General features: G+C 37.7%; 1 pseudogene; it reads right to left on the reverse strand.

Moving 5' to 3' along the window:
• Nucleotides 1–1243: 1243 nt before the first annotated feature.
• On the reverse strand, nt 1244–7463 carry LOC119258543 (eukaryotic peptide chain release factor subunit 1-like; annotated as a pseudogene).
• Nucleotides 7464–15357: the final 7894 nt, after the last annotated feature.

Genomic DNA, 15357 nt, shown 5'->3' on the forward strand with positions numbered 1-15357 from the left:
ACATGCCCAGCAGGCCACTCTACCATTCTACCCATGACCACAAGACAAAGCCTTACTCATATGTGAAGACCCCATTCCAGCCCTGCGGTAGACCTTTCTCTTACTTGGCCACAGGCCCTTTCTTTTTGTCTGTCTTTCCTGTGATTGTGGGGTATATTTCTCTTTTTTTTTAACCTAGCTGGTCTGACATGTAGCAGGTACTCAAAAACTACTTAAATGAAGTCTAAATTGCCCTCTCAGGGGCTTCCTGGTGGCCTAGGGGTTAAGTCTCAGAGCTACCACCGCGACAGCCTACCATGGCAGCCTGAGTGCCATCCCGGGCCAGGGAACTAACCCACCTATGGCCAAGCAGACCTCTCCTGTCTCACCTGCTGCACCCATCAGCAGTATATTTCTGGTAATCTGCCTGTTTTGTTCCCCACTCTTTCTCTGGTGAATCTTCTCACCCCCCACACCCCCTCCACCTCAGGCCTACACCCCAGTTCTTCTACTTAAAAATAAAATCTTAATAAATAAATTGTTAGGCCTCCCTGGTGGCACAAGGGGTTAAGCACCGCACTGTGAGGCAAGCCACAGCCTCTGCAGCATGAGTTCGATCCCCGGCCAGCCAGGGAGCAACCCACATGGCGCAGCAGACTTCTGCCTCACCCATTGCTCCCCTCAGCAGTGTATTTCAGTCAATCTGCCTGTTCTGTTTCCCACTCTGCCTCTGGTGAATCCTCTCACCTCCCACATCTCTGGCCTGTACCCAGCTCTTGTATGCATAAATAAATCTTAAAAAAAAAAAAAAAGGTTTAGGAATGCCATGTTGAAAATTACTCTTTGATATATATGTGGTTTTCTCTGGAATGAGATCAGAACTGAAAGCAAGCAAGGGCATGGTCATTTTATACATAAAAGAAGGGGGAGGGCCTCCCCTGGTGGTGCAGTGGTTGAGCGCTGGGCTGCGAAGCTGCCCACAGCCTCTGCAGCACCGGTTCAATCCCCAACCACCAGGGAGTGTCCCACATGGCGCGCAGACCTCTCCTGCCGCCCGCTGCTCCCCTCAGCAGTGTATATCATCACTCTGCCTGTTCTGTTCCCCGCTCTGGCTCTGGTGAATTCTCACCCTCCCATAATTCTGACTGTACCCAGTGCTTGTATAAGTAAATAAATAAATCTCAAAAAAAAAAAAAAAAAGAAGGTGGAGAGGATAGATAGCTTTGGCATGATAAATAACAAAAATTCTCATATAGCTCAGGCTCAAGCTAAAGTTTAATTTACAGATGTTGATATTGCAAGTCATCAGGTATGAATTAATGTTCTTTCTATTAGAAACCCACATTTTGAATGCAACAACTTTATTGAATTTCATTTTTCTTATTGATAAAATACATATAACATAAATTTTACCATTTTAGCCATTTCTCGGTACATCCACACTGATGTGTAACTATTACCACCATCCATCTCCAGCACCTTTTCGTCTTCCCAAACTGAAACTCTGTATTCATTAAGAAATAATTCCCATTCCTCCTCGCTCCAGCCCCTTCTGTATTGTTTCTATGAATTTGCCTGTATTCTATATTTTTCTATGTTCTGTCTCTATGAATTTACCTATTTTAGGTACTTCATGTAAGTGGAATCATATGATATTTGGCCTTCCATGTCTAGCTTATATCACTTAGCATAAATTTTTCAAGGTTCATCCATGTTATAGCATGTGTCAGAATGCCCTTCCTTTTTAAAGACCAAACAATATTTCATGGTATGTATATACCACATTTTGCTTATCCATTCATCTGTTCATAGATATTTGGGTTATTCCCACTTTTTGGCTATTGTGAGTAAATTAAAACAATTTAATTTATTAATTATTTAAGTATCTAAATAACTAAAATAAAGCAGTATGAAAAGTAGCATTAAATAATTTCAAAATAATGTAACAAAAACAAGCAGTCTCCTGGTCCACTTTTGATTTCTTTCCAAAGGGTTATTTACCTCTTCTTTCTACTCATTACAGCCATATTTCTAAACATACTTGCAGTGTATTTTCTTGAGTTTTTTAATTTTCAATGTAATCTACTGACTCCTTGCCAGAGAAGAGCTAGCTCTCCAACTGCACATACACCCTTCATATATCCATAGAGAGATATCTCAGTTCTACCATCATACCAATACAACCACAGAACCCAATTTGACTAAGTATGTTCCAGTTTTTATAGTATGCATGTTAGTCAGGATCCAGTCAGGAGTAAACCATACCAGAAACATGAATAGAGAAAAATTAACAGAAATAATTATTAACTAGTAATTAGGGAATTGACTGCTAAGTGGGATAAAGAGAATAATAAATAATATAGAAATTATCAGTTATAGGGAGCAGCTGCTATTTCTGGGATGAAAGGATGATGCCCAAGGAAGTACCAGCCCAAGGACCCTCCCCAAGGCTGAAAGGGTATGGTTGTGGCCTACTGAATGGCAGAGAAATTCAATGAGGTTCTGAGACAAGGCTAACGCCCAGGAAGACACTGCTGATAATGCCAGTGAAACTCAGTGGAAACATGCTCACTGAGGTTCTGCTGGCAGTCTTGCCATGAAAACAGCAAACCAAATCACAATCCCAGATGTTGAACTACCCTACAAAGCTGTAATAATCAAAACAGTATGGTACTGGAACAAAACACAGACCAATGGAATAGAACTGAAAGGTCACACTTGTATAGACTGTCAATCTAGGACAAAGGAGCCAAGAGTATACATTGGAAAAAGAAAGTCTCTTCAATAAATGGTGTTGGGAAAACTGGACAACCACATACAAATGAAGGAACTAGACCATTATCTCACACCATACACAAAAATTAACTAAAAAATGGGTAAAGTATGGATGTTGCACCTGAAATTATAAAGTACATATAAGAAAACATAGGCAAAATACTCCAAGACATTGGTTTCAGTGATAATTCCCTAGATTCACCTACAATAGCAAGAGAAAAAAAAAGAGGATATAAATAACTGGGACTACACCAAACTAAAAAGCTTCTACATAGCAAAAGAAACTACAACAAAAAGACACTTCATTGAATGGGAGAAAATATTTGCATACTATTCATCTGACAAGGGCCTGAAATCCAAGATCTACAAAAAATTTACATAATTCAACAATAAAAATGGGCAGAAGAGCTAAACAGGCACTTCTCCAATGAAGGCATACAGAAGGCCTCTAGGACATGGCAATACGTTAATCATCATTTATTTTCATGGAAATGCAAATCAAAACCACAATGAGATACTATCTCACACCTGTGAGAATGGCCCACATCAAAAAGATCAGAAACAACAGTGTTGGTGAGGATATGGAGAAAAAGAACCCCAGTACAATGTTGGTGGCACTTTATAGGTCCAGCCCCTATAAAAAAGAGATTTTCCAAAATATTAAAAATAGACCTACTGTGTAATCTACCAATTCCACTCCTATGCATCTACCTGAAGGATGCAAAATCACTATTTTGAGGGGTTATATGCACCCCTGTATTCATTGCTGCATTATTTACAATAGCCAAGTTATGGAAACAACCTAAGTGCCGAAAGACAGATGAGTGGATCAGGAAGATGCGGTTTATATACACATGGACAAGGACTACCACTTAGTGGTAATAAAAAGATACTCTTTTATTTATGACAACATGGATGGAACTGGAGGGGTTTATGCTAAGCAAAATAAGAAAGAAGGAGAAAGACATACTGGATGGTGTCACTTATATGTGGAATACTGAGAAACAAAACAAAGAGTCAGATAAAACCAAGCTAATAATAAACACTAGAAATCTGACTGTGGAATTAAGGTTTCCAGAGGGGAAGGACAATGGGTAGAGTGAAAAGGAAAGGAGAGGACTCCCTGGTGGCGCAGGGGTTAAAGTTTGATCCCCAGCCATAGAACTAATCTTCATGGTGCAGCAGACCTACTCCTGTCTCACCTGCTGCTCCCCTCAGCAGTGTATTTCAGTAGATCTGCCTGTTCTGCTCCCCACTCTGTCTATGGTGAATCCTCTCCTCACCCCCCATTCCCATCCCACACCTCTGGCCTACACCCCAGTTCTTGTATGCATAAATAAATTTTAAAAAGGAAAGGAAATCCAGTGGATTATAATGGACTATGTGTGCCTTGTTGGTGTGTAGTGTGGTAACATACACCTGAAGGGTGTGATCCTATACCTCTGAATCATATACAGTGCTGTAAATAAGTTACCTCAATAAAAAGTTAAATTAAAAAAACAAAGAAACCAAAGCCTGAAACCCAAGAGAAGTCCCTTCCTCTTGAAATGTCCTCCAGTGCCCTCTGCTGACAAAGCTTGTTTTTTTTTTTTTTATGGTACCCTTGCAGGTGGCCGGGGAACAAACCTGCACCTGCGCTGCAGAGGCTGCGGGAAGCCTCACAGCTCAGCGCTCAACCGCGGCGCCACCAGGGGAGGCCCAAAGCTTGTCATTTTGACTTTGGCAAAGGAAATGTTTGTAGGCTCCAACTCCAATATCACAAAGGAGGGCAACAACTGGTGGATGTAGATCAGAGTGGCAATGCAATGAAAAGACACATGATGGGTTAGGGAAGACTATTGTCCTGAAACTCCCTTTACCACCCATTAGCATCTCTCATCCGGGTAGGAGCTCCCATTCTTGGATCTATTATCCTCCTCTTACTTATAATCTCCTTGTGATGGAAGAAACATACTTCTTGACAAAGGCATCTAAGAGGTACACTTTCTGAGAATTTGCATACCAGATGTCCCTACTCTACCTGAGTAAAGTTTAGCTAGATACAGAATTATGAACTGGAAATCATTTTCCCTCGGAATTTTAAAGGTATTGTACCATAATCTTCTAATTTCTAGTACTGCTGTTACAAAGCCCTGATGACATTCTGATTCCTTATCTTTTTTAAGCAATTAGTTTTTTCCCCATTCCTTTGTGGAACCCTTTCTTCATATTCAGATTTTTAAATTATACAATGGTAACTCTTGCTCTGAGTCTTTTTAAATTAATCACTCTGGGCACTATGGGCTATTTTTTTTTTTTTTTTGTGGGACCCTCGCCGGTGGCTGGGGATATAACTGGCGCTGCAGAGGCTGCAGGCAGCCTCACAACCTAGCGCTCAACCGCTGCGCCACCAGGGGAGGCCCACTATGGGCCCTTTTGACCTCTGTAATCCTGTTCTCTATAAGTATTTCCCTTATCATTTGTCTGCCATTTTCTTCCCCTCAACTTCCCCTGTTCTCTTTCAGGAACTTTTAGGATCCTAAAATTGTTTGGATGCCAAAGTTTGCATCTAAGTTTATTGTTGGATCTCCAACAACTTCTCTTTTCTCTTATATGTTGCCCTTTTCCCACATAAATTTTCCCCACTTACTTTGCCCATGGCACACTGGTTTCTAGTAGACTGAGATTGTGAGAACCCTTGTCAATGCAATTGATGCTCAGGGCTCCCAGCAATAGAAAAAAAGAAACAGTGCACTTGCCTACATTGTTTCTTATGTCAGTTTGGAAAGGGAGGAATAGTGTGAGGAAGTGAAGTTGAAATTACCTCTTCTTAGTTCATCCTTTCAACATTAAACAGAGATGGAGAGAAGGGTTCTAATATTTCACCACATGTATTTCTTCTTACAGTCTAAACTGATAATGCCATGTAAGTGGCTAATTGCAATTTAATTTTTCTCCAGTCAAAATAAGAAACCAATATTTCATTTGTATTAACTTTTGAATGTTTACATCAATTAAAGTAATTTTGCTATGTATTAAGATTAAAAAATCTTTTTCCCCTAAAATACAAAAGTAACCAATTTTGCCATCAAGTAAAAGTAAAAACAGGGATTGTTTTTATAATTAGTCCAAAGTAGCATTTAGGCACTTAGTTGTGAGCTGGTGTGATTACACCATGACAAACCAAAGTGTAAGATTGGATCTGGTTTGGATCCAGTTTTCTTTTCACTATCCGATAGGCATGGATTAAGTTCTAGAAATGATCTGAATGTAAGGCAGGGGTCTATTTGGATTCCACCACGGGTATGCTCCTTGGGTTGAATTCTGTAGGATGATGGACGTTTTAAGGGGCTCATGTTGACTACCTAGTAGTCATCAAGATAAGAAAATTCACTGACTCCTTCCATTCCACAGAAGTCCACTAGATACTGTAAGATACCTCCCATTCCACCAAATCCTTTCCCAAACTGGTATAACTTTTTTTGGTATTTCTGTGACAATTTCCGATATAGTCACAAATTGATTATAGCTGTTAGTAAACCATTCCAGCAATGGTATGCGCTCACTCAGCTCATGTTCTTGTTCTGTCTCTTTGCCTGTGAAATGAGATTCATCCTTCTGTTTGGGAGTAAGATAATTTTCTTCTCTTCTGTGCCTTGGCAATGAAGAAGATATCTCATTATACCAAAATTTTCATAGACTTAGAATCACCACAGATCCCATTTCTAAGGCCTTTGGTGTATCTTCTACTCCAAAATAGTATATTTGCCTGCGTCCTGGCTGATTTCATGAAGTATTGTCTTACTAATTTTTTTTCTCTTAAATAAATTTCACATTAGAGGACTTCAGTAGATTATGCAATAGCTTGGTTAAATCCACTTTTACCACCATAGGATATATCAGCTAATTTAAAATTTTTTGGAATAGCAACCTCCCATCAAACATCAGATTCACTTTGTTCAGTTTTAAAGTCAGCTGATGCAGCTAAAATGAGGCCAGCCACACTCACTTTGGCTCCAGAATATAAACAGCTTAGCAGTCTCGGCTACTTTCCCAACATAGGTAAGTGGTTTTCCATTCTCAAAGGGGCAAAACACAAGATTCATTGACTTCTTCTGCCACAATTCTTTGGGAAATCCACAAGGAACTGTTGGAGGGATTCTTTTGGGTTTCCTTGGAGTGTGCTAAAAAGTGCACCACTGCCATCTATTACAATGAAGCTAAACCTGCTAGCCTCAAACATTAGTGCCCTAGGAATTCCTTGTCACAAAAACAATGATGTACTAATTGGTTGAAAAGTTCAGAGTCCTGTCACTTTTGTTTCCTTTCCTTCTTCTGTTATAATTGTAGCACAATAAACACCCAGGCCATCTGGAGGTACTTTGTTGTAAAAGTGTAAATCTTTGTTGTACAGATGTCATGGCTCCCAGGACCAAAAGGAGATTTTAAGTCAGTCACAGTTCCAGACTCATCTGCTAACATTTTTGCCACGTGGTCTTTGGGCAGCATGAGCAACAAAATCAAGATGGTGCCACTGCCCCCAGCAGGGAAGGACCTTTTCTTGGGCTAGCCAGAGAGGCCCTCGCCCTGACTGGGGGAACTACGCCCAGGCCCAGAATGCTGGGTTTGCTAGGCTTAGAACCAAGGGGCCTAGTAGAACCAAGGTGGAGGGACGGGGATGAGGTCATGTGCTCACATACAGCTTCCAGCTTTGCAAGGTAATTCTTCATCTTGGCAGTGCTCCACGCTCCTGTCACCCCTCTTCTCCCTCCTGCTCCCTAAAGACATGTCTGGGTGGAAGCTCCTGCGGCAGCTCCAGCTGGTACACCAGCTCCATTTCCAGGCAGCTGCACACACTATAATCCACTCACACAGGATGTGTCACTGTCCTTTTTCATCTTTTTGCTTAACTTTATGTAAATTTTCCAAACTTTATGCTCAAACTTTCTATCCAGTCTTCTGAATATTTTATTTCTGCTATTGTAATTTTAGTTTTTCAGACTTAAATCTTTTTCATATCCTCGGATTATTTGCTGTATATTTTCAAGTATCACTTTCTACATTTTAAGTATATTTTCTTCCCACACCCTTATTGTCCTCATAGTTCTTTCATGTTGAAAGCCTTCTAGTCCATTCTTACCCAAGTAAGAAAACATCTGAAAAGCAGCCCTGTGGACCTGAGTTGGCTTTCCTGTTTCTCAGAATTCAGTGTAAATTCACTACATAGGTTGTATTAGCAACTGTAGGTGTTTACCTCTGCCTTTTGTCTTGGGCTGGCCTATTTCCCCAGAGAGAAGTCCTCAGGTCTTTTGCCAGATAAAGCTGGCTTCAGGCATCCTAGGACTTCACTTTCAGTGGCAGACATGCATTCACCCTCTTGTTTTCAGAACAGCCTTTCACTCTTGCCTCAGTCATAGCTAGTATCTCTGAGCACCAGGCCTTTGTTTTACCTAACACCAACTCCTTCAGCCCTTCCCCCATTCACCTAAAAGACAAAACTTTTGGATTTCCAACAATCTCCTACACTCTATCTTCAAAGTATCTGGCGCCTCCAATGCCTGAGGGAGGAGAAGGGGCACAGCTCTTTGTTGGCTTATCTTTTTGCAAGCTTATTTTTCTAGACACTACAGTGTCAAGCACACAGACTCTGGAGCCCACAGGTATATTAACCCCAGTTTTATCACTTACTAAATGGTGAGCCTGACAGATTAGTCTCTTTGTACCTTAGTTTCTCCACCTGGAAATTGAGGATAATAATACAACTACTCTAAGTTTATGGCACACCGTAACTAACAGACCAAATCCAAGCTGAGGGAAGTCGAGTTTATAAGATGAAGTGTTAAAAGATGTGCTGCAGGGCTTCCCTGGTGGCACAAGGGGTGAAGACACAACCCATGAAGCTATCCACAGCCACTGAAGCACAAGTTCAATACCCAGTGAGGGCGCTGCCCACGTGGCGCAGCAGACCTCTCCTGACTCCCTTGCTGCTCCCCTCAGCAGTGTATGTCAGTCAATCTGCCTATTCTGTTCCCCACTGTCCCTGGTGAATCCTCTCAACCCCCACACTTCTGGCCTGTACCCCAGTTCTTGTATGCATAAATAAATAATAAATCTTAAAAAAAAAAAAAAAAGACATGCTGCATAACCACCAGTCACTTTTGTCTTGGCATATGCTTACAAGCACTTTTTTTTTTCCTTTTCTTTTCGTTTATTTTTTTTTCCACCTTTTAAAAGGACAGTTTTATTAGGAAAAGATAAAAAAGAAAGGCACCTGCATTGTCACAGGTGAGCAGGAGACCTGCTGCTCTGCAAAGGGAAAATGTCTGTGAAAATTTTTTTCCCATGAAAAACAGTTCATGGCACCAGTAAGAATGGCACATATCAAAAAAACCTAGCAATAACAAATGTTGGTGAGGATGTGGTGAAAAAGGAACTCTCCTACATTGCTGATGGGAGTGCAAACTGGGCCCACCACTACGGAAAGCTATCTGGAGGTTCCTCAGTCTACTAAAAATGGAGCTACCATATGACCCAGCAATTGCACTCTAGGGATCTACCCAAAGGACACAAAAGCAGTGACTCAAAAGAACACCTGTACCCCTATGTTTACTGCAGCACTATTTATAATAAAACCTGGAAACAACCCAGATGCCCCAAAATAGATGACTGGATCAGGAAGATGTGGTGTATATATACACAATGGTATGCAATTCGGCAATCAAAAAAGATAAACTAATGCCATTTGTAGCAACATGGATGGAGCTAGAAGGAATTATGCTCAGTGAAATAAGTCAGAAGGAAAAAGAAAAATATCAGATGGTTTCACCTACAGGAGGACTATAGGGGAATAAAATAGGACATCAGGGGGAAAAATAATACAAAACACAACAAAACAAAAACAGAAAGACAATTATAAACCTGAGACATCCTGCAGGAGAGGAGGGAGAGGTATCAGAGAGGGAGGAAAGAGCACAGGGGACTGTGGTGATGGTGCTCAGGTGCACCCCTGGGGGTGGGGGGGAAGCAAACTGTTTAAAAATGAACAATGATGTAAAAAATACATAAATGAAAAGAAAATTAAAAAAAAAAAAAAAAGAAAAACAGTTCATGGGATGAAGGCTACACTGAAAAAACTACAATAAGTGAACAACAAATGGGTTAAGATGCACACATGACCTTCCCATGAGAACCCAAATTTGATCACAGCTCTGCCACTTATGAGTTATGTAACCCGAGGAATTGACTGTCTTAAAATTAAGGATAATACTTCATGGTTGTCACACGGGAAGCATTTTAGTAACTACTCTTGCAAAAAAAAAAAAAAAAATCAAAAAGCCTTAAACATATGGAAAACAGGCAGAGAAACAGGTCTATCTTGAACACTCTACTAAATTAGTTTTGGCTAGCCACTTATGGCAAGATGAAAAGCATGTCTCCATATTTCACTACTTCTCCAGTGCTCAATGTAGATAAAATAGTGGTACATGAAAACAAAATGAGAGGCTAAGACTAATAAACTCTTCCACAGATGTGTAATGTCTTAGCGTAATTTTTAGGGGAAGGTTTTCAAACTTTCACTGAAAAGCATAAAAAATGCATTTTACCCCCGCCAACCAAAACACAAGTATAAAAATCTTTCATGAGGAAGATACCCGTATTATGTTCTACTTCATTAACTTTTCAAAGTTGTTTGTGGGCCAATTTCTGCCTGCCAGTCTTTTGAGTTTTTAACCTAGGTATTAGAAAAGCTCTCTTGGGACCCACCACAGAACTACTAAGTCAATCTTGAGTGCATAGGTCAGAGATCTGCATTTAATAAACTTTACAAATTATTTTTAAGTGTTTATATGTTGAATACTAACACAAATCAAGCCCTGTACCCAATCCCTTTGGCCCTCAAAAATGGAAGGCTAAAGGAATTCAAAGCGTCGCAAATCAGACACACATACACATAAACACAAGTTTTCAAAGGCACACCAAAAATTAGCCATGATTCCATGGATACAAAAGTTCTTCAATCTGGAAGTACTAATAATCATTCATTCATTCAACAAATACTTATTAACACCTAATATGTGCCGGGAACTTTCCCTTCTCCATGAATTTGCATCCTTCTGAAATATATTCTTCACTTGGAGCTACGCCTGCTTAAAAACTGAATTGAAAAGCACTAGCAACTGTTAGTTTTCTCAATGTGGTAGACATTTACTGCTGTTGTTTCAGTTTGCATCTATCTCTGCATCCTAAAAGCAATTGGCAACTTTCCCTTTCCAGAAGGGGGCACAGGTTGGTACAATAAAGAAAATCTGGAATTGAAGTCAGAAGACTTGAATTGGGCTCAGAGTACAATATTTAAATTGTTTTACCTGAAATACTCATTTAATTACTTCATAATAGAAGTGATTGTGTTCACTAAGGCCTTTATTGTACTCACTAAGACCTAAGTCTCAATTTGTGACATTCCATCACACATTCATTTCTTCTCAACTCGACCAAGCTTTTGAAAGGAGAAACTGGGTTTTATATCCTATTGTGTTCCCAGCACCTGGCTTAGTGTACCAAAGAGAATAGTCTATTTGTTGAATGAATAAATGATTGGCTCCACGATATGACTGCAGCTATTCATAAAGAGATATATTTATGTTGAATTCTTATGCTATTAATATTGAGGTAAAAGTAAAAGCAGTTATACTTAAGTTTTAGAATTCAATAATGGTTTTAGAACCATTTACATTTGTGCCTATTATTTCTTTAAATTCAATATGCAAACTTTATAGAATGCCTTCAGTTACCTCTACCAAAACTAAGCAATCAGAAAAAGAAAAATACTTGATACTTTGTAAGAAGGAAAATACTAGGTTTGACATTGGTTTTCTTATACAGGCTGCAACTCCTTATCAGCAATTCTGAAACCCCCCCTCCCAAATAGTCTGATTTATTGCTGTAGAAATAGCTTGATTAAAAGGGTGCTGCCCCAGGGTCCAGCGAGGTGTTTTGATTTAGGATCACAGTATACTTACAGAAGCATGAATAAAGACAATAAAGGCAATTAAAATTTTGTGCTGTATATGCAAGATGTCATCTCCCGACATCAATTTAGAATTAAAATGTGAATTGAAAATGGAGACATGTTATCTTGTTTATAGGGGTAAGAGTAACACACTGTGACTTAGAAAATATTTGAGATCCTATTTTCAAAAGCAATTGCTATGAAAAAATTCATTTTAGTAAAGTTTTTAAAAAAATCTAATATGCAGAACCTTGTACATTCCATCCATACTTTATAACCAAAGAGTTGAATTACTCACCTTGATTCAGTGCACTTAATACCTTTTAGAATTTTCTCTAATGCATGCTGAAAATACTCTACCTACCCTGTTGGTTGTTATTTGTTAACTCCCCTTGTAATATTTTGAGCTGAAAACCAGAGATGAGGTACAATGCCATCAAAAAGACACCATTAAAAAAATCAGAAATTGCTCTAATGACATTAGCAGAGTTAAAAGCAATGCCCAGAAGGTTAGAGGAATCTTATGTTTTATATAATCACAGGGTGGCATTAATTCTATGAACGATACTCTAGACCTTAATTAGCTTACTGGTATTTCTGACTGTTGACAATCTTCTCTATTATAAACAACCATGAATGTATCTATGTTCATAGGAGTTAAATTTACTCTCACACCCCACCCCCTGCCCCAGGAAGACTGATATCTTAATCTTTTATTTTTTACTTCCTCCCTAACTGCCATGGTTGGCAGTTTTTTGGCAAAGAGAAAATATATAACAAAGATGTGTTGTTTAAGTCTTGTGATAATATATTTTCGTTCATGTATTTACTTCTGAGGAGTTATCTAAATAGGACTTAAAAAATTAGGTCTGATGCTGTGTTAAGGCTTTTTCAGAAAATATCTCTTTCCACTAAGAAAATGTGTTTCTAAGTAAATCACAAGGATCCAAACATAAATCTATACATTAATTACTTAGTCTCTTAATATTAACCATGATAAATGTGAAACTCCATTGTCAGACATCAAGGCAATGCTTTCGTTTCACAGATAAAGATAGTGAAGCCAAGTACCTAGTCCAAAATCCCAGAAAGATCTATAGTTGTTCTTTTCCCTGCACTACAGTAGGAAATAGGCTGTCCTCATTCATTGATACAATGACTTCCTCTGGTGGACCCATATTGAGGTCTTGTCTTTGGCGCTACTCTTAATACTTTATTTACAAATTAAATTTTAGCTTCTCTTTGGTTCTTTTTCCTCAAAAGGCCTAACTTCATCAGCTTAACTCAGTTATTAATTAGGACATTATCTGCCCAGATTTTAGGCACAACTTTTTCTTGTCCAGTTCATTATAAGGCAGAAATCGTAACATCATAACATCTTTTATAGTGACTTTTTTATAGTGATTTCAAAATGCGAAATACTTAACATTTAGATTTTAGGTAAAGGAAAAATAATAATACAAATTGGAACACTACTTTAGGTGTTTCTAATCCTAGACACAGACTGATGCAGCTAATCTGTTCTGGATAGAAACTTCTAAATGTTGTTAGTAGTATCATATTTGAGTATGCTATATGCAGAGAAAACAACAAAAGTACTCAAAACTATGTAACAGGATTAAAAAGGACCTAATCCTGAGAACACAGTAGAATGGAATAACTAAAATTCACAGAACTTCACTAAAAATGAATAAGGGGCTTATTAAGGGGAAAATCCAAAAGTAATAACATTAAAGAAATTTATTCTTTAAAAATATTTTCTTGTACATTTTTATGGCTATTTTGTTTGAGAGGAACAAGGAGATTATCCTACAGTGAATCTTAATTTATAATTAAATGACATGTTTAACAATACATTTTGGGAATAACTGGCAAAATAAAATTTTGTGAATTTTGTGAATTTTTATAGTGATTTTAAAATGCTAAATAGTTAAGATCTCAGATTAAACAGACCCACAGTCGAGTAATGCAAATAAAAAATTTGAAATTTTATGACTTCTCTGTTGCTGTAATCCTTAATACTGTTTATAAATAAGTTGCCCCTTCCCAAATCACAACTGCCCAGGACAAAGTGAAATTCCATTAGAAGAAGTGACAAAAGTTTGAATGCATAGTAACTATGCATCCTTTTCTTATATTAATATACTTAACATACCAGTAACTACTCAGTGTAATAAAACAAGAAAACATAAACTACTATTTAAACAAAAGTATTTTTATGGCTCCAAAAAAAGAAAAAAAAATTAGTTTCTTGCCTAGAAAAATCCTTTAATGGCTTATATTACCTAATACAGTTAAAAGCCTAAAATTATCATTATGTTAATAAAGTTCAATTTGCATGGGAAATTCATTTTTCTCAATATGGGTAGAAACTTTTTCATTGGTTCATTTTTAATGGCAAAATCTTTTTGAGGACAGAAAGATATAGCATCTCCAATAGACACCTAAAGACAATAAAGTTATATTTACAGGATGCTATAATCAGAATCACCAAGAAGCAAAAATAAACTGCTATCATTTCACTTTCCTTTTTCTCAGCAGTCGGCTATGACCACACAAACTAAGGAGGGTCCAGGAACCAATGAAATATATTCTAGGTGAAATAAGTTTCACAGAACAAACAATTCTTATAAAATAGTGTTTTTTTTTTTTTTCTTTTCCCCCTGAGAATCAAGTTAATCAATCCTTGGATTGCAATCAAGACAAAGACAAGAACACTAAATCCTCAATCATGTCAAGTTAAAAAATATGTCAACATTTCTATTTAGAAAAGCTAAAATATACAATAAAGGAAGGAAATGTAAATAGCAAGACAAGGTGCTTAATAAGTAGTAAAATGGCAGAAATGTGTGGCATTTGATCAAATATACATTAAATGACATTAAGGAGAAACTTTATTGCTCTTGATGCAATATAGCACCACTCTTAAGAATAAAAGATGGTTGAGATTAACCACCTTTTAATCAACAATATGCATTTAAAGGAAAAATACTTCATGAAATAGTTTTGGAAAAAGGTAAGTATGAGGAAACTTTTTGTATTATATATTTTAAGTATGTTACCTACTTTTCTTCATTAAATAGACAATGAACAACCAATTTTAGTAAAGCAATACCAGATTTGCTACTGACAATCTCATTACCAATCAACCGATAAAATTAAGATAGAAAAGTTATTCAAATTTGTAAAACAAGTTAGACCATTATAAAGTAACTCTGATGCCAAAAATATTTCTGATAATTATTGCTTAAATATATAGTAATTACTCTTGTAAAATTTTCCAATTATGATTGAGAAAAAATTTTTTTGAACGCTAACATTTATCCTAAGGAAGAAAGAATGTGTAGACCTTGCCCTAACCACTATGGAAAATAGCCAATTTCCTCCCAACAATTAAAAACCAAAACTGCCACTGTGGTTGGTTTAGGAATTAGAAGAAAAAAATATGGTTACACACATGCTATGTTGAGTCAGTCATAAGATTTCTTAATAATTTGCCGCTAGCACTCTGCTCAGTCTTTAGAAAATAGGATTTTTAAGTAAACTTTCCTCATTCTAAAAGAAAAGGTCTGAATGGATAAAAACAGAAATATGAAGTTTTTTAAATGCAATCT

The sequence above is a fragment of the Talpa occidentalis genome, unplaced genomic scaffold (assembly GCF_014898055.3).
Source record: "Talpa occidentalis isolate TD23 unplaced genomic scaffold, MPIMG_talOcc4v2.1 talOcc4.5, whole genome shotgun sequence".
NCBI lineage: Eukaryota > Metazoa > Chordata > Mammalia > Eulipotyphla > Talpidae > Talpa > Talpa occidentalis.